Raw genomic sequence first — 19,312 nt, 5'->3', positions numbered from 1 at the left:
TTTCAAAAAGCTATCAAGAAATCAAACAGCCCATTGGTAGCATTTTGGCGACGTAGAACTGATTGTCAAAGTAAATACCTAACAAGGAAAAATCTAACAGATGAACTGGCAGCAAGCGAAACGCTGATTTTACATCGCATTTAGTCTACTCAACCTCAGGACCCACTTCTCTAATCAAAGCCATTGCCACATCCAGAGAAGCAAACTGCACTGCGGTATCATACCTTGATATAAAATCCTTCACTGATGATCCATGGGGCCATGAAAGATGATGAATCATCCAAAATTCTCCAGCTACCTTCTTAGGCACCACTCCTAAAGGAGAAATCATAAGATCAGGCAACGGCCAGTATTTAACAAGACCTGCCATTCGTCCTTCTATCATCTCTTTAACTTACTTCTGCTTTACAATGTGAGGGTATGACTTAGTTGATTTTATATTGTCAGCAAACCTACGTGCTCTCGGGCCTTGATAACCTAGCCTAAAATGGTCCTTAAAACCCCATTCAAAAATCTGCATGGGTTACATGAACAGTACCCCCTATTAAAACTCCAGCATGCACTGGAATTGGGGTTTTGGCTTCTATTCCATGACACTCCCCTTCACCCCCCAGGGTGGGTCTACCCAGAAAGGGGCTGGTGAGGAACCACTAATCCACTGGCTGTGTGCATAGTGTGTGGAGGTCTTTGTGGATACATCCATTGAACCCACAATTCATTGTGCACCTCTCCCCACGTTTTCTCAGGAATCAGTACCATACATGCCCTGAACACTTGAACGCAATTCTGTCAAGCCACCAGAGAAAGTATTCCACTGAGGAGTCACTAGCAAAGGAATGGGACTATAATTGAATGAATATTCCCAGTAAATCAGAGAAGGACTGAAAACTTAGGCTACTGGTTGAGGAGGAGGAATCCTTACTGAGGCAGCAACCACAATCCCCGACAGGATGTGGCACAACCAAAACCTCAAATTAACCTGGGCTCAACCCTCTGGTAGCTAGGCACAGAGCAGTAAAGGGTAACTTAGAGCCAATCAATAAAATACTTGTGCAGCACTTCAAACAATTATAAAGTGAAAATACAACACAAGAAAAATCCCACACAATTTAGAAAAATAGAGCAAAATGGAATAAATAAATCAGGAACAAAGCAACAGAAATCCAATCGGTAGAACAGGAGACTTGCAATTTTAAGATTTAAGCAACAATAGCACCAAAAAGCCCAAAGAGCCACTTGTGGCTATCTGGTTGTGCAAAACTGGGAGAAAGTAACAAGTTCAGCAGAGCGCGATGGAACACAGGTCTGACACAGGGAGCAGGTTAGTACTGATGAAAAGTTACCTCCTCAGTCCAGCGCAATGCGTCCCGTTCACGGTATAGAGGGCCGCAGGGAGCATGAAAGTGGCACGGATGGGCATCATTATAGCACGATCAGCAGGTTGAGTGTTGTGGATGGTTCTTGCTGTAGCACGAATATCCTGTTGTCGCGTGCGGGGAGGCCAGAGCTTCGTGTTGGCGCTAGCCATGAGCAGTTGATACTCTTGTGCGAAGGGTCGAGTTGACAGTAATTCGCGTTGACGGTGTTATATGGCTGTTAGGGTCATTCTCGACATTGCTAAGTTAGCATGAGCTCTGCTGCCATGATGCTGCTTTTGCGCACGTTACTACATAACGTTATTTTGTAAGACTCTGCTTGTGCCTTTCACATGAGAACTGTCTGCTTTCTGTGTTCTCTGCTATTCCTGGAGTTTAGTCTCAACACGATATGCGAGGTCGAAAAACATGTCCCTTGTTATTCTGTTCTGGTCAGTCTCTACCACATAGACAAAACATGCTACACAGCTGCACTGCTGAAACCTCGTGCTTTGATATTATGGGGATGCATTTTGTTCAGACACAATTGGTAGGAAACCTTTCCTTGGAGAAGAGCTATGCTGTTCCTATGATGTCAAGCTTTTATCTAGGCACTAAGGTATGGGGTCTGCTGACAAAGCCCAGTGATCTTTCTTCATATAATAAACTTCAACTTACCAAGGGGAGGGTGATTAGGCATTTTAGTCCTTTTTCCACTGTCTGTTTATGATGACATCCCCCTTCATATTCAACGGTATCGTAACAATGCTAACTGTGTTAAGGTTATGCATTTTGCTGCTGGTAGTAGCTTGTATACTGCTTTTTTTTAGCACAATAGTCAAAATAAAGATTTTTAACTATAAAGTGACTCTGACAATCCTTTTTGTGGACAAGTACGAGTGAGTGAGCGAAAGGGTAAGTCTTGCTACAGCGATTCCTGAGAGAGTCAGGAGTGTTGTGTTCTGGGTTGTCTAATCATTTGTAGCTTTGTGATTATGTAGGAGAGCGAATGAGACACTTTAGATAGTTGGTTTTGGGATTTTGGGCACTAAGATGGTAGGAAGGTACAACCCCTATACACAGAGGTCCTGTTTTCCTGCGCATAGTTCTGTGTATGTGCAGAATCCCCGCAACATGGTGCCGCCAATGTTTGGTCTGGTTCTTATCTGGGAGACTCCTGAATAGTGCATGTGCTTGCCCACAATCTTCTCACTTCTGTTTCCAGAGACAGCTGTGACGGTGTAGCCTCCTATATCGTTATATTTTGTAGATTTTTCAAGCTTGAATTTTAAAAGGTCTTTCTCTTTTAACCCTTTGTTGTGCTGCCACGCATAGGTGGTTGTTCTTTCTTGTTCGTTATGGCAGTTGCCATTACGGCTCTTAACCGCACACCGCTCAGGGCTTTTTTAGCTCAACATGGAGTGCATGATGGGGTATTTGAGCTTATCTTTGTTGTAGAAGCGGATCCAGCATTCGGCTTCGAGGTATTTTATTCTTGAGTCCCCTTTCCGGTGGTCGATGGAACAGATAATTTAAACACAAATTCAATTTCCTGAGCAAATTATAGAATTTTCAAATCATGAGTCCATGCAATAGTATTTTTAGGTGTTCGTCCTTGGTCTTTATTTAGTCACATGTATCTTCATAAGTCTCAAATGGATTCAAAAACACACTTCAATTCTTCAGTAATACAACCAACAGCCACACTTCTTGTCAACACGTGTTTCATCAAATGGTAATAACCAAAGACTTCATCAGGGCTAGAAAATAAATAAATAAATAGTTAAAAGTTGTTGAGTACACTCCCGCAAAGGTTTCTGGCAAAAAAAAAAAAGAAAAAAAAAGACAAATTAGTTAAATATCGGCCCCCTGGCCCCCCAGGGCCCTCATAATCTTTCCAATACTGAACATTTACAGTTTCCGGGGCAACTCGCTTTTGCAATGACCATAAACAAAGCACAAGGACAAACGCAGCAAGTGTGTGGACTAGATTTGGCGAGTCTGTGCTTCTCAAATGGACAACTGTATGTGGCCAGCTCACGTGTCGGAAAAGCTTCTGATTTATTCGTGTACGCACCAGACGGAAAAACAAAAAATAACGTGTATACACAAGCACTCGAATAAATAAACAGAATTAAAACAACACTTTAAAATGTATTCCATATTAAAATGAATAAGTTTCAATAAAAATGACACAATGTAAATTGAATGTTATCATAACAAGTTTCCTTAAATTTCCTTTCTTCTGAGATCGCAGCAACGCGCAATGGGTAAGCTAGTTTCTATATAAAACCTAACCTCCACCGAAAAGGAAAATAGGGATATGAAACACCCAGTGCTCCACACACAATCTGAAGCAAAACCTAAAAGACAGTAATACCCAATGAAGTGAAAGGCAACATTACTTCCAAGTCGTGGGTAATAAAGAAACACCATTTGTATGAAGGATCCATAAGGAGAGCGAATCCCAACAACAAAAAGAATAAAAGAACAAAAAACAAAGTCACAAGGTCATCACTGAACACCTTCACCTGAACGTGACATATAGTCAAGCTTACACCTGAGAAATCTAATGAAAATAGTATAAAACCTTATACACCAATCACTATATCTACACCACTTAAAATAAGAGACTCACCCTGGAACAGATAATTTGTTTCACAAGTATACTGGCACTGCGACTCTTCAGGAATATAGACCTTATAGATCTCTTGAGGTTCCACTAACAGCTTGGCAACAACAAATATGGTTAAATGGTGCCCTTCCTCACCCACGTACACCAGTCCGTTTAGGCCCCTTATCTATTGATGGGGCCACTTGGCCCGTTTTGGCTGGGTACACCATGCACCCAACTTATCTCACTGCTGCAATTGCAAACCTGCGCATATTACACACTTCATTAATACTTTTAGGTGGGACCATCTGGTGCTGCTGCGCAACCACCTGCACCTGGTGGTGTGACCATTAATCCCTTAATGGTTAATTCTGTGATCAGCAAGCATCCCCAAAATAAGGATGAACTTCCTTATTGGCTTGCCGAGAAATTTGGGCAACTCGAAGCTGTATTCCCCAATACCACACCTGTGGAGAAACAAAAGATTTTGACTATAAGTCTACCAAAAAACTTGGTTAACGAACTAGATGATTTAAAACACTTGGGGTAAAGTGTTTGCAGCAGTATATTCAATGTGTTTCGGCACCCCCTCAATGATCATTCTCCCATCCATGATCAAACGTGTTCAGGATGAACATGGGGCCGAAGCGGCCCTGGAGTTGGGTAAAAATGTAAATGTAAATACCATTTGTAAGTCGCACAGCTACCTCCAACGGAGGTGTCACAGCGCTGTCCGTATACTGCTTAGGAACCCTTCCTGGTTTTTCCCTATGGAATGTCCGCTCCTGGGCACCCCCAAGGTGAAGCCAGGCATCCCAGCGCTGTTGGGGCCGTTGTGGAGATTAAGCAAGCTATTGCCCAGAGTTTCAGAGTGGGACCAATGATTAGAATAGGCACCGAGGTGAGAATTATCAGGTCCGAAGAAATTGAGCCCAAGACCCGCCGAGGCGGGTATTGAACCCTGGCCCCGGACCAGACCTCTGCATCAGGGTCTGCCGCTCTAACCATTTGAGCCACACTTCTCCACACTTCTGGGTGTGAGACTTGTGGGGGTGTTCGAGATTGTTTGCGATATGATCCTTGCAAATGTTAAAGATGATGCTGTAAGCTTGCAAGTTGCGCCACATTTGGAGGCTGTGGCAGATGCAGACAAGCAAAGCGAATTGTCAAAGATTATTGCTAAAGTTTATAAAACCATAGGGCACAATAGTCTGGGAGTCATACCTTTTACTCAACCGCAAAGCCAAGCTTAAACTCAAGGTCAACAAAAAGCCCAGACTGATAAAGATGGGTGCCCGTTCTTTCCAAAAAGGAACTGGAGAAATAAAAAACAGGGGCAGCAGCAACAGAAGCAGGGTTTGCGTGCTGGTTCACCGTCACCCGAGTCTTCTGAGCGTTCGTATGACTAGCGCAACCGCGTGAAAATTAAGACTCCTGATGGATTTCAAATCCCTGATCAGCGCTCTCCTCGTTCTTCACAGGACACATCGAGCTCTCAAGTCGATGGAGGAGAATGCCAGGATCGTGGCAAAAGTCCAACCTCACAACAGGGACGAGATTTACCTTGACAGTTTGATGTTAAAGCCAAACAAGGATCTGCCTCGTTTTAGACCACCGTTTCAGAAGAAAAAAGTTGCAGCTTTAACAGCGAAGTATGCCTCAGACGGTGAGAACATGACTTCTAGATTGGACTTGGGCGGTGACTCTGCTCGAAAGCGCAGCGGAGGTTACCATAGTGCGGGAGGCACTACGTCCCTGTCTGGAGGCGAGAGCAACTGATACATTTATTACAGTAGAAACAGCAGATACACGAGTTGCCACCCCCCCCCCCCAGATAGACTTTATGAAAAAGTCTTCCAAATTGAAGGTGATATACAGCGTACAATAACAGCTGTTTTCTGGGAAAATCTAACCTCATCATATGACATTTTGTTAGTGGAGGCGGCCTCCAACATTTGTGCTTGCAGATCCTAGAGGGGAAGATGTGATACTTCCTAGCTTTTCCTGTTACGTCCCTGAGGAACAAGCAATGGCTTTCGAATCTGAGTGGGCTCTGGCCCTTGCCCCTGTGGTGTACCATAATCAAGTGGGCTGGGATAGAGATTCCCCGGCACATGAGATACAGTTACAGTCTATGCCTCAGCCACAACCACAATATCCAATCAAACAAGTAGCTAAGGCTCCCGTTTGTGATATTCTGACTCAGTTGGAGTATCAAGGAGTGATTGAAGCCTATGTATCACTGATAAATAATCTTCTTTTTCCGGTATCGGATCGGATTGCATTGTCTTAGATTATCGAAATTTGAATAGTCATTGTAGTACATTTGCAGTACAAAACACAATCAGTTCTATGTTAGTGAACAGAACACACCAATTCACAAAAAATACAAAACTCTAGTGGATATATCCAATGGTTTCTATCATCACAACTTGGCTCCTGAGAGCAGTGACTGGACAACCTTCACCGCCATCGGAAATCAAAAAAAATTTACACGTTTGCCTATGGGGTATAAGAATAGCCCCGGGGCTTTTGCTGCACGTGTTGTGTACTTGTTAGACAGCATTGACCCAGATGCGTTCTCGTACGTTGATGATATTTATCTGACGGACGATGAATGGATGCCACATCTCGACCTAATTGAGCGCATTATTTTGTTGTTTGTTGTTTGCCGACTATGGATATGAATTCAATTTTGCTAAATCACACATCGCTCATTATGCTGTGCTCTTTTTGGGATTCAAGCTCAACAAGGAAGGTCAGGGGTTGGCTCCCACTTTATAGAGAAATGTGCACAATTGCGACATCCCTCTACACTGAAAAAACTTCAGTCTGTGCTGGGATTTTTGAATTTTGGGAGGAAATACATTCCCGATTATGCCCAGCGTATGAAACCGCTATATTATTTGATACAACCAACCTTTTTTTCGTCCAGATGACTTCCGGAACATACCTCAATTCTGCAATCTTTGCAATCAGATTTGCTTGCTACAATCTTCTTGTTGACGCGTGATAATACCACCAACCTGGTGACATGTATGATACTGGGGCTGTATATATTTCAAATAACATACAATAAAGAAACCAGTCATTAAGGAATGTATATAGGGGTACAAAAAAAAACCAAAAAATAACTGAAACCAACATTGACAACCGAAGAACATACAGAGTTGCATACAAGACACCATCTTAGTTGAAAATGTATATATCCATCTTCCTCAAAATGAAACAAAGAGTCTGTCCTAAACATAGGATCCAGCAGTCAAACTTTGGTTAATTTAACAATCACTATTTAGAAGAATGAACTATTCGTTGACGTTTCGGTCTTCGTTGTGTCAGATCATTGAGACCATATTTAGGACAAACATAACTTTTATGTGATTTCTTGTACCTAGACGAAGAAATGTCTGAGATTCTAAGATGGAATGTCTCCAATATCAGGAGCAAACAATGGAATGAACTCAGTGGTCATTGATAAGGAACAAAGCAATGAATTTCTTACTGGACTGTGCCGTAGTGTCTGCAATCCGGTCACGTTGAAAGACCAGATTGAATTCGAACTCAGTCTGAACTTCCTGATATTGGAGACATTCCATGTGAGAATCTCAGACATTTCTTTGTTAGAAAACTGCAGCTTGCATTGGGAAGAAGCCGCTTGTGTCCGTTACACGCTGTTTCCCTATATCTCGCCACAATGCAGCGTTTTGGTGTACCCTAATTTATTTTGCCTAAATTGCAAAAAGCAAAATTACCAAAATTACACCACTAACTACCGTATAAGTAAAATGACAGACCATCCTATAATAATCTCCTTGGCAGGCACTTAGGGTAAACCTGTCTTTTCCAAAGTTCAGTTGTGCCAAGATCTCTCCATTGCAGCTTTTGTGAGGAAGATGTATACCAGGCCCATCATGGAGTTTCTCCTAGACAGAAGACATCCTACCATTGCGGCCAACTGTTCCGTTTGATATTTGTATGGCAAGAAGAGAAACTGAGCAAGCAAGGAAGCATAAACATTCTTGGCCTTGCATGAGAGACAGAAATCACAGCTAATACAATGATGTGAGATGAAGGTAGGAGTGGAAAGCATCTTTTTTGACAATTGTTGAGAATTCAAAGGAGACGAAAACGTACTTCAACATTTGAGAGTGATCACTGATGCGAAGAAAGGAGACACACAGGCCACTGGCTCTGACTCACAGGAAGACTGAATAGTACGGTTATAATGTATTTTGGGATGTGGCCAGCCTTTCAGTCTTTTCGACGAGATTTGTATAGTTTACCTGGTGCCAAGGGAGCTAGGGGGTTGGTGATGATTGGTTTACATTCTAGGTGTTACTCTATGCAGTTCTAAACGGATACTTCAAAGACAAGTAGAAAGCCAAGGCCTTGTTGGCTCGACATAACACAGAAGCCTCATAACTCAAATGTTCATTAAAGCACTTATTATTATGCATTATTGCTTAAAGAGAATCTATAGTGAGAATTAAATCCAAATAGGCTGATTGTGCAACCTGTAAGTATCTTAATGATCCATATCTACACTGTGGACAAGAAAGATGAATTAAATCTGTGATATCCGAGATATTCCGCTTGCAGAGGATGACATCATTAGGAGCGGTGGAGGGGATTTGAATGAAGTAACAGATTAAACCAATGATAGGACACTACAAAGAGCTGGGGGTCGGATCCATTTCAAGAGCTTTCTGGACAATTGGTGGCAGTCAACATCCAGACTCCTTTAATTACAACATTTTCTCAGCTGAACATAAAGTATATGCTGGTGTGCAAAATATTCTAGTCATAGTGCCCAGTCTTCTAGGGTACTTAACTCAACCTTTGGTCATACAGCATTATCTGACCACGTCTGGATGCTAAACTAAGAGAATTAGAGGGGATATATAAATATAAGATTTGCCAAAGATTTTGCATACTATCCTGGTGGTCAGATCTAATGTTGGAGCACTGGGCATGAAAACGCAGAATACCTGGAACCTAGGGTGAAGATACTATAGTGAGGGAGACTAAACGCTAGGGTGATCAGATGGGATTGAACCGTTGGGACCACTTGGACCATATAACCTAAGATGACTGATACAGCCAAGGTGTTTAGCTCTTTTTACACGGCTCTTTTTATAAGGAAGAAAAAAGTACCAGTGGCTGGGGAAATTCTCACGACATATCCAGTGTATTTGGATCTTCAAGCCCTCTCATGTTCGAAGATAACGTCCCTAGAACAACCTATAAGGATTGCCAATGTAAGGATAGGTTTGTATTACGAAGTGTCATCATAATGCCATCTACAAACATTGTAAGTTTGTATTCCTCATGTCCAATTAGAGCCCCCTGTATTTCAGCGTTATCTCTAATGGAACTGGATAAGGGGTTTGGAGTCAGTGTAAATACGAGAGGGGAGACGGAACATCCTTGTCTTGGTCCCATTTCTATGGTGGTGATGAGCTTTTGCCATGAAGTCAAATGTATGCTAAGGGTACCTTGTATCCAGCTAAGGCCCAGTTCACAAATTGAGTCCAGAGCCCTAATGTCTGCAGGATCCTTTTCATCCAATGCTAATCGACCTGATCAAATGCTTTTCAGTGTCAATGGAGAGGACAAGCAAATTCTTATGTATCCTGTCGGTGTTTTCAATTATATGTGAAAGTTTTTTAGTATTGTTTCCATGAAATGAGATTGATATGTACATATAATACCCAACAACATCTGGTGAAGGCGGAGAGCATGTTGTAGAATGTTCCTGTAAACCCTTTGGGTTCTAGGACCTTGTTTGCTTTTAGCCTGTAGATAGTACCTATTACCTCTGCTGTTTCAATGGGTTCTTCTAGTTTGTCCCTCCACCCCTGCGAGAAAGGACATATTTTGATTTTTCTAGAGATAGTCATCCATTTCCCTCGTAACAGTGTTTTTTTTCCTTGTGTAGTGAGGAGTAAAATTTTCAAAATGTGCCACTAATTTCACTATCTTTCTCTACGACCACTCTAGTGTTTTATCACTTGTATCCCCTTTGATGTACTTTTAGCTTTCAATTGGGCAGTTAGGAGCTGGCAAGCCATATTGCTTATAGGGTAGAAGCTTTATTCGGTTTGTAGCCGTGCATATTCTGCCTTGTAAGGATCAAATGCACTCTCTTGTGCTCGAAGTGCTAGCACTTTTCACCATATTTTGGTGAAGCCCAATGTTTTTTGTCGGTTTTTAAGTATCATTAGTTGTAATTCTAGAGCAGCTCTAGCCTTTTTCTTTCTGTCCTTCATGTCGGAAGTGGCTGCCATGAGGTGCCCTCACATAATGGATTTAAGGGCACCTCAGAGGGTCACGATGGACACCACTGGGGTATCATTAATTTTCAGGTTGTCACACATTTTATCATCTTACCTTTTTTTTTACAATAGGAACTCCAAGGACAAATTGGTTTAGCTTCCACTTATGCAACCTGGGCACACTGAGAATTACGACTCCCTCACATTTAGATATTACAGAGGAGAAAAATTACTATGGGAAATTCTGGGATATCAACTTTTAACATAAGGTACAGTTCTTATAGAATGCTGATGTCCGTATCTGTTGTAAAAAAATAAAAAAAGAATTTGGACCTGCAAGCCATTTTTGGTGCAAGTTTAATCCTTGCATATTAAAGCTAGTTATCCTGGGTGTGTGTCTCATTGTCAATTACTTTGTTTGTTGAGCAAAATATACATACCTATATGCTTCTACCCTGAAATGGGGTCAGTGATTGTAAATGTCCTCTCTGGCTTCCAAAGCTCCTGGGAATGCCAGGCCCAGCCTCCATTCCACCTTCTTTCCAACAGTAAACACATTTTGGATCACAAAAACTTAAAGTCTCTTTTGTCAATTAAAATGTACTGGAGCACCATGTTGGGTTTGGTCCCTCGTGTCAATGGGGTGTGTCATTTTCAATACTCCTTTTTTAAAGGCTCCCCCCTCCAACACTACGCTGCTCATCTGCCCTCACCAAGAGTACACCCCTCTAGTGATCTACTTGCTGTGGTCGCTGTTAGCAATATATTCATTCATGCCTAAGTTAGTGTTTACTTCCTGCATCTCTTGCTGCTTATTATCCTGGAATCTGCCCACTTCTAAAATTGCACGTCTCTTGGCTCAGGCTATCTCCATTGCCATGGGAGAGGTTCACTTACCGCGATTTCTGACCAGTGTTCATTCTCTACCTGAGCAGTTTGCATACGCTGAAGGTGATTGAACATTGTCATCCTGGATCTCAAGAAATGCCATTGTTTCTCTTCATGACCTACTTTGGTGCATCTGTGAATTCCTAAATATAAGCCGGAATGTGTGACTCCATTGATATGGCACTTTATGGGAACGCAAGTGTTCAGTGATCGAACTAAACTCTCTCGGTCGTCAAAAGTTTCGGGCCAACAAACCAATGAAGTATATATAGGAGCTTGTTGCTGATGAATGCTAGAAGGTTTTTTTCCCAAATTTTCTGTTTCGCATCATAGAATTGGATTTGTGCCATATCTGGCAGGGCCTCTCTGTGGCTGCCCAAAACTGCCTCTGTATGTGCCCTGTCAATGCAAATAGAAGGACTGCTTGGCGGTCTGTGTTGAAGTGTAGTAGCTGTTGCACAGATCTATGCATGGGCATCGGATCCTTCTGTTCGTTTTGGAAGGCCACATATATGAATGTGTGATAACTGCTGCTCAGCCAGTATGACTGTGGTTGTGGAATGTTGGTGTGTGAGGATGCTGTGGAATGTTGGTGAGTGAGAGAGTCAGTTGGAGGATGGGCTGAGCAGAAGGAAGGCTGCTCCTGGTGGGGCTCTTGATGATAACAACTATCCTTAATAAATCAACCCACATGGGCCAGGCGTCATTCATTTATAACATTTTGGTGACGACTTGGAAAAGAATAACATACGTGTGGGAACTGGATGAGAGAAGAAATTACGGACGCAAGACCTAGAAGAAACTAGATCCTAAAGGAACTACAGAAGGAAGAACCTTCAATGAAACTACATGAGTATGAACATTTGAATGAAACTAAGAGTACCTAGTGCATCATATAGTTCTACAGCCTTGAGCCCCACCAGAGACCCCATCAGGGGTCAGCCCTACAGGACGTGCTTTAACTACTTACACAAGCGTACAGTGGATTGGAGTCTGCCTGCGAGAAAGAAAGCACTACTAGCAGTGTAGTATCCCAATAGACAGATCGCACCAGCACGTGCAGACGTCTGCGAACATCCCTATTGCGACTAAGAGGTTCAAAGCATTGGTATACTTGCAAGGTACGAGAAACAACAAATTTCAAGGTGAACAAAGCTGCTGGTGATAACGCCTATGCATTTGTAGGGGAGTGACAATGCTGTTCTGCTTAGCAGTCTTTCACTGCTTGATCCGGCAACTGTAAAAGAGTCATGGAATGAGACATTCACAGCCCTTCAGGTGAAGTTTTATTTTCAATCTTTGGCTATAATGCCAATTATATCTGTGATCAACCACTGTACCAGGCTCACTTTAAAAAATATGAATGGGAAGGCACTCACCTCAACGTTTTTTTTTGCACTTGTGGAACTTGGGAGCTAGCGCGAGTCCAGTAATTTGCTTGTGCGCTAGGTTTTCTTAGTAACTAGCATGTGTCCAGTCATTGGGACCTCCAGTAATCGCGAGGAGCTTTGGATCAGGACAGTGGGCAGCACGTACATGACTGGAGCCACCTGGCGAGCTCCTAGCGTAAGTGTGCTGCCATTTTGTCAGCTGGGGGTCCAAGAAGTATGCTTCCCCGGCAACTGCACGTTCGCCTGAGCAACACTCTCCTAAAGCATAAAGCTGACTTTGGAGATGTGGAAAAGCTGGATTCATAAAAGCTTTGATGGTGGTTTGCGCTTTCAGCGTTGACTTAGAGTTTCAACAAGGGTTGCTCGTCCGTGTGGCCTTGAAACCTGGAAAGCGACTCAATGTCATTTTTTAGGTCTCGGCTATTGTAGGCTGCGCACACGCGCAGTCTAGCTGGCAAGATTTAATGATATAGGGTATTTTCTACTAGTGAGGTTAAGCCCCGCCCCTCTTCTCCATTGGCTGGCGTCCTAAACAGTGGCCAGCCATTGGAGAAGAGGTCCTAGTGTTATTCTTCTTTCTCTTTAAGCCCCGTCCTTTTCAGACTGAGCTCCTTGACTTACTGCTGAAGTAAAAGGTTTCTTATCTTCTTTATGGGTCCAGATGGCCCCATAAAGAAGATAAGGAACCTTTGAAGTCAGCAGGAAGTCCGGGACCCCAGTCTGAAAAGGATAGGGTTAAAAGAGAAAACTTGCGTCATGGCGAGTGCTTGTTTTTCCCATCCCACTCAAAGTCCTGTGTAAACTCACAATCGATGCATTACTTTTCACTTTTAAAACAGTGCCTGCTCACATAAATCATGTGGTATTTATGTTTAGCTTGTTTATTGTTCTATCTTTGATTGAACTTTGGAACGGACGCCCCAGTTTGGGAATCTGTAAACAGACAGCAAACAACTTGTGTTGTGGGCAGGTCTCCTGGATTCCTTCAGCGTTCTGTGGCCTCCGCTCTCTGGCGGAATCCTTTGAGAGAGACACACAATGCGCCCGAACAGGTGTCTATCTATAGGGCAAAGTTTACTTCAGCTCTTCATGGTAATCCTCTCTCTTGGTCTGCCTCGGGCTTTCCGTCCGTGCTCTGAAGAAGTGTTAGGAGCTCAGTGGACTGAGCTTGCGCCTCCTAGTTGCCCCACCACCCTTTCTGTCGGCTCCTGCCCCTTGGAGGTACTGCCGTTTCCCAGCCCCCCTGGGGTGCTGCAGGAATCTGAAGAAAAACTGAGAAGGGCTGCAGAAGAGCAGCAGGCCATAATACTGCCAGGAGGAGTTCAAGCTGGGTGGAAGCCGCCAAGAGAGGCACAGGCGGCGCAGGAAGGTAACGGGAGCTAGGGAGGAAGGAACACTGGGGTAATACTACCCCTTCCAAAAGGGATGTGTGACAGATCGAGCTTGGGCTGTGATTCTCCTCTCATTAAATGCAGCTCCCGGGTTCAACTGTTGTGACGCCTGCAGCGAGAGAACCCGCATCCTTTGAAGGCACACGATTTCTGCTCTCAAGCGTATCCGACGGATGGTTTCCCATTTCTAGCAGGAAATGCAGTCCGGTATAGCCTTTCGAGGGGTCGGGGTGGGATTTTCCTAACTCGTATAAACTCAAGACATGCTCTGTAGCGGGCACGGGCTGAGAATACTTTCTAATTCCAAAATACTGAGGTGGCGGCATGCACATTGTTCTCTGTGGGAGAAGCTGTTTGGGGGAGGGGTGTTGCCTTGTGGCACAATGAGAGTCTTGGAGCCTTGTGGACTCCGCTCCGGTGTCTGGCTACAGCCTGGACTGTAAGTGTAGTCACTTGCAATGATGCGAATTTGTCCATTTATACAGAATGCCCCACACGCGGCCACGCAGCGGGAGAGGCACGTCTTCGCTAATGAATCCGGGAAAGTCAGCGAAAGCAAGGCACCCTCCGGATCATTCGCAGTGGAGACGTGCCTTCTTAGTGGCGCTCAGTCGCCCGTGCCACCCACCCTTTACCCCTGGGACAACACACTAGTACTGTTTCCTGTTTCCTTTTCAGCGGGTCTTTTCCCATTCACCTGCCTTCCTTCTCTACCACAACCTTACAGCACTTTTCCTTTGCAGAGGCAAGTCACAGCAAGTCCGTTACCTGCACTGATATTTTTTTTCTTTTTTGCTTCCGGTACTGTTAACACTTATGCAAATGCACAGACAGGTTTTAAGGAAGGCTTCGACGCCTCAGACTTAAAGGCGACCAGTTATATTCCTGCACAGCAAGTAGTGTCTGAATTACAATGCACAATGCACTCTCCACGTTCTGCTGGGAATAGCTAGGTGCTGCTGTTTTTGTTTTAAGATTTGTTGTTTGTTGACGCTACCAAAGAATTTGCTGTGTGAAGATTACAGCTATTAGTGTGGCCCTGTTGAACGACGCACATCAGTTTATCGACATGTGAAGGCTAAAGCCTTAAGTTGGCCCTGCGCAGTTAGGAATGTAGGAGCTGCAGGCACCCCACATGTGCCAGCAGCATAGTTGACACATTTATGCGTGTTATCGTTATGGAATAAGCGTTATTAGCATCATGTTACTATAAAAACTTTAAATGTCCTTTCCAAAATTGTTTGAAATCAGAGCCTGGTTTGTTGTTAAAGCTGCAATGACTCCCAGAAGGGCACACATTACTATTAGTGCTATTAAATACATAAGACCCGCATCTTTGAGAGTTCTTAAACATATGCATGCTGGCAGTACAGCCTCTAGCATTCCGGCTTTCAAGTCTATGATGTTCGTTAGTACAAGGTAAATCTGCTTTCAAGACTGTATTTCTTACAGATGTTGTAGGTGGGGAGACTGAATTCCATGGTCTTTCTCTACCCGTAGCCATTCGCATTCCGAAGCCTGCTTTTGATGCGCTGCTGTGTACGGCGGATGGTTATTGACACCACGTTTTAGGCAGCATTTCTTACAGATGTACCACAGTGGAGGCAATCCACTATGCGTGTTTTTAATAAAGTGTTCCTTTTTTTAAATTCATGCTTTTACGTTTTTGACTTTTAAGGCACCTCCATCTATTATATAGAGGAAGCTTTAGTAAGTGTGATATAATTTGTTTATTCATTTGTTTCAAGATCATAAAATGTAGCTGCACCCACAACCGATTGATCAGCAATTGTCTGGTGGCCTCGAGTCAGTAGAGATGCCAGACCCTATTCACAAAGAGTTAGCTGTGAGTTACTATTGTAGTACTTCTGTATTATTACTCCTAGACCATCATTACAAGGGAAAGGTGTCGTGCAGCGAGCTGAGCAGCTGACTCTGGAGCGGAGGGTGTGGGGGGAGGGGGTCCACGGTTCGATTGGTAGCTCAGCTCAGCTCATCATCATGTGACTCTGGGTAACTAATAGCTCACGTAATCTCCGTGATGGCACCCAGTGCCTTGAAACCTTGAGGGATGATATATTTTAGCTTTACAAATGTGGATTATTAAATTGTGATCAGATGTACATGGTGTTTAGTTTAACTATGTAATTACCAGGTGCAATATAAATCATACCATTTGTTACATTTCTGCAGGTCATGCAGGTTTTGGTGCAAAAGCACTAAAATTCTAATTTCCCCAAAACTCAAACATGGCAGTCATTTCTATCAGTCCAACACTACCTCGCCTCGCTTGTGCTCTTCTAGTTCCGCTGTTTCTATGGCGCTTGCTGCTTACATATACATATATTCATACATATTCATGTTATGTACATAAAGTTTAAAAAACACTAATAAAAGCAAAGCTAAAAAGCCACCTAATTACAAACAAAATGTCTTAAACTTTACTAACCCACACCCATACAACCCACACCTGCAGTGTGAGAGGCAGCAGTGTGTATGACAGACAGCAGTGTGCGAGACAGCATTGTGTGTAAGAAAGACAGCAGTGTGTGAGAAACAGCAGTGTGTGTGTGAGAGAGACAGCAGTGTGAGAGACAGCATATGTGTGTTCTAGGGAGAGACAGCAGTGTGAGAGAGACAGCAGTGTGAGAGACATTTTATTTATGTTTTGGTTTTTGAAACATAAATAAAACGCATTGTCATTTGCAATGTCAAAAGCTCAAACTCGCGTAAATACGCGACCTATTGCATTGCAAAAGCAATAGGTCTCGCATTTGCGAGAGATTTAGCTATTGTCATTGTGATTTACAATGCCAATAGCTCTAACTTTTGCTAAGGCGAGACCGTTGCATTGTAAATGCTTGTAATACCTTTCTTGGGAGTTCTGTCTATAATGATTTTTGGGGAAAGTTGGTAAAAAGACTTTGCTCAAGAAGCTTTAATGTTGTTCTGAATGGATATGGAAGGTCTTGATTCCTTGTGACTACCGTTTATGATTTCTTGTGACTACCGTTTATATATATTATTTTTTAAAAGATTTGGGGGAAAAGGAGTTACTTCAAAGGGTAGCAAATGTGCTCTGCTCTTGTCTTGGGGGTGTGTAGGCGGTCTAACACCCTTGTTGGTGGGTCAATCAGTGCTATTTCCCTTCTGACCTTTTGGGACATTGTGCAGTGCTATACGTATATACTTATGCAGTGCGTGTGAATTCGTTTTTGTGTACCTTGTGTGTTTATAGTACAAATTCAGTTGGGTGAGTTGACCTTTGTGAGTGATTACTGTGCATAGATTGAGTTTGGTCTATCAGTTACGTATGTGTATATTGTGAATAGGAGCTTTTGTTATTAAGAGTGTCTTTGCTACCCATATGGTATTGGGTTACTGTGCTGTTATGGGTGTAATACCTGCACATGTTTGGGTCAAGTTGGTAGGTTCCTGAAATAAAGGCCCTATGGTTCTTAGGTACACCGTTGATTTAGTCATGTATGGTGTTTGTTTTATGTTTTGTTCCACCCTTCCTACGGGGAATGGGTGAAGGGCAGAGAGTAAGCCAAATGAATCAAATGTTTTTCCACTCTACTTATGGGGTAAGAGTGAGGGGCAGGATTATGCCAACTTATGAGTGGTTGAAGGTTTGATGTGTTATCAAAATTTGATTCCACCCTTACTACGGGTTTAGGTGAAGGGCAGGGTAGATGCCAAATTACTAGTGTTTGGAGCTTGGAGTTTTTCCCACCCTGCCTATGGGGTAAGGGGCAGAGTAAAGCCATATTACGTGTGTTTGCAGTGTTTTCCACCCTTATTACGGGTGTGGGTGAAGGGCAGTGTAAATGCCAAATGATTAGTGTGGAGTGGTGTTCCACCCTTCCTACGGGGTAAAGGTGAGGGGCGGAGTCTAAGCCACACTTGACGTGTGATTGGAGTGTTCTTCCATCCTTACTAAGGGTTAGGGTGAGGGGCCGTGATATGCCAAGATGTTTCATCTTTTCCATTTATTTTTTTGCAGTTGTTTGGAAGGTTCTCTACCTCGCCCTGTGGTGGGTACTCTACGTGCTGCTTTTTATGTTAGCCTGGCCAGCTGGCATGTTTTGTGGTATGAGGGGTTAGATTGAGGTTTTGTGGTGTGGTAGAGTGTGTGTTGTTGTCTGGTTAGAAAGGGAGAAGATGAGGGTGAGTGTGTTATTATTATTTACTGTGATTTTGTTTGCAAGTATTATGTTATGACATGTTGTGCGAATTGCATGTGCAAATTGCATTCAATGTTTTCTATCTGTCCTTTGTCTTCACGTTTGCAATTAGTGTTATGACGTGTCATGCGTGAAACGTTTTCAACCTATTCATTTTCATGCATTCGCATTAGTTTTCATTGCAACATGGTAAGTATTTGTGCAAGAGTTCGAGTGTTCTGTGTAAAGAAAGGAGATGTGTTATACCTGCTGCTCAGCCAGTGTGACTGTGGTGGTGGTATGTTGGTGTATGAGGTGGAGGATGGGCTGAGCAGCAGGAAGGCTGCTCCTGGTGGGGCTGATGGGCGATGATAACATCTATCTCTATAAATCAACCTTCATAATCTTCATGGACCAGGCGTCATTCATTTAAAACAGTTATTTCTTTATGATCGGCTTTGCATATTCTCCTGCTTTAGGGACAGGCCTTCATGGCATCCTTCCAGCGTCGCTAACCTCAGTCCAACTTGTTGCAGTTCTTCAGCCACAGTCATCGACTATGCCTTCTAGGTTATCAACCCATGTACCCCTGTCTTGACATTGGTTTGTATGTCCTTAAGAGTTTCTTTCAGGTTGATTCTGATCATTGTCAGTTCCCCAGTAATTTTCTGTAGAAAGTGTTGAAGACATTCTTGTGATATAGTGGGTGGTTTGTCCTGACTGTCTTCTCTATTTGGGGATTACTTATCTTGTGTGTGCGTGCCATCTCCTTTGCGGGTCTTGCTGCCTTTTGTGGTGGGCACATTCTTGCCTGAGACATTGATCTGCCTGCGGTCACTGTCCATGATATAACCAGGTGTTCGCTCCCTCGGAGTGTCATGGGCACTCTTGGAGGCTTTCACACTGATGTCCAACCTGAACAGTGGGGACCATTGGGTCACTCTGCAAGTGTGTTAATAATGTAGTCTAAGGTCATGCTTATGAGAGTTCTGCTCCAAGGTCTCTAGACCCCTCTCCTCCCCTCCATTCTACCCCCCAGACAATATTTCACACCCTCTCGGTTACTGTTCTCATAGGGTTGTGTCATGGGCCCTAAGGCACTTATGCGAGGAAGGTTTGTCTCTTTACATGGGCCTGATAGCCATACAAAGCTTTTTGTTTCTCCCTATTTTTTAGGGCACAGTTCATCGGTGCAAGAGTGATTGCTTCAGCTGTGTTGGCCCATGGTATTT

The sequence above is a fragment of the Lissotriton vulgaris genome, chromosome 3_1 (assembly GCF_964263255.1).
Source record: "Lissotriton vulgaris chromosome 3_1, aLisVul1.2, whole genome shotgun sequence".
Lineage (NCBI taxonomy): Eukaryota > Metazoa > Chordata > Amphibia > Caudata > Salamandridae > Lissotriton > Lissotriton vulgaris.
The sequence above is the reverse complement of the archived record's forward strand: the minus strand, read 5'-3'. Positions refer to the sequence as shown.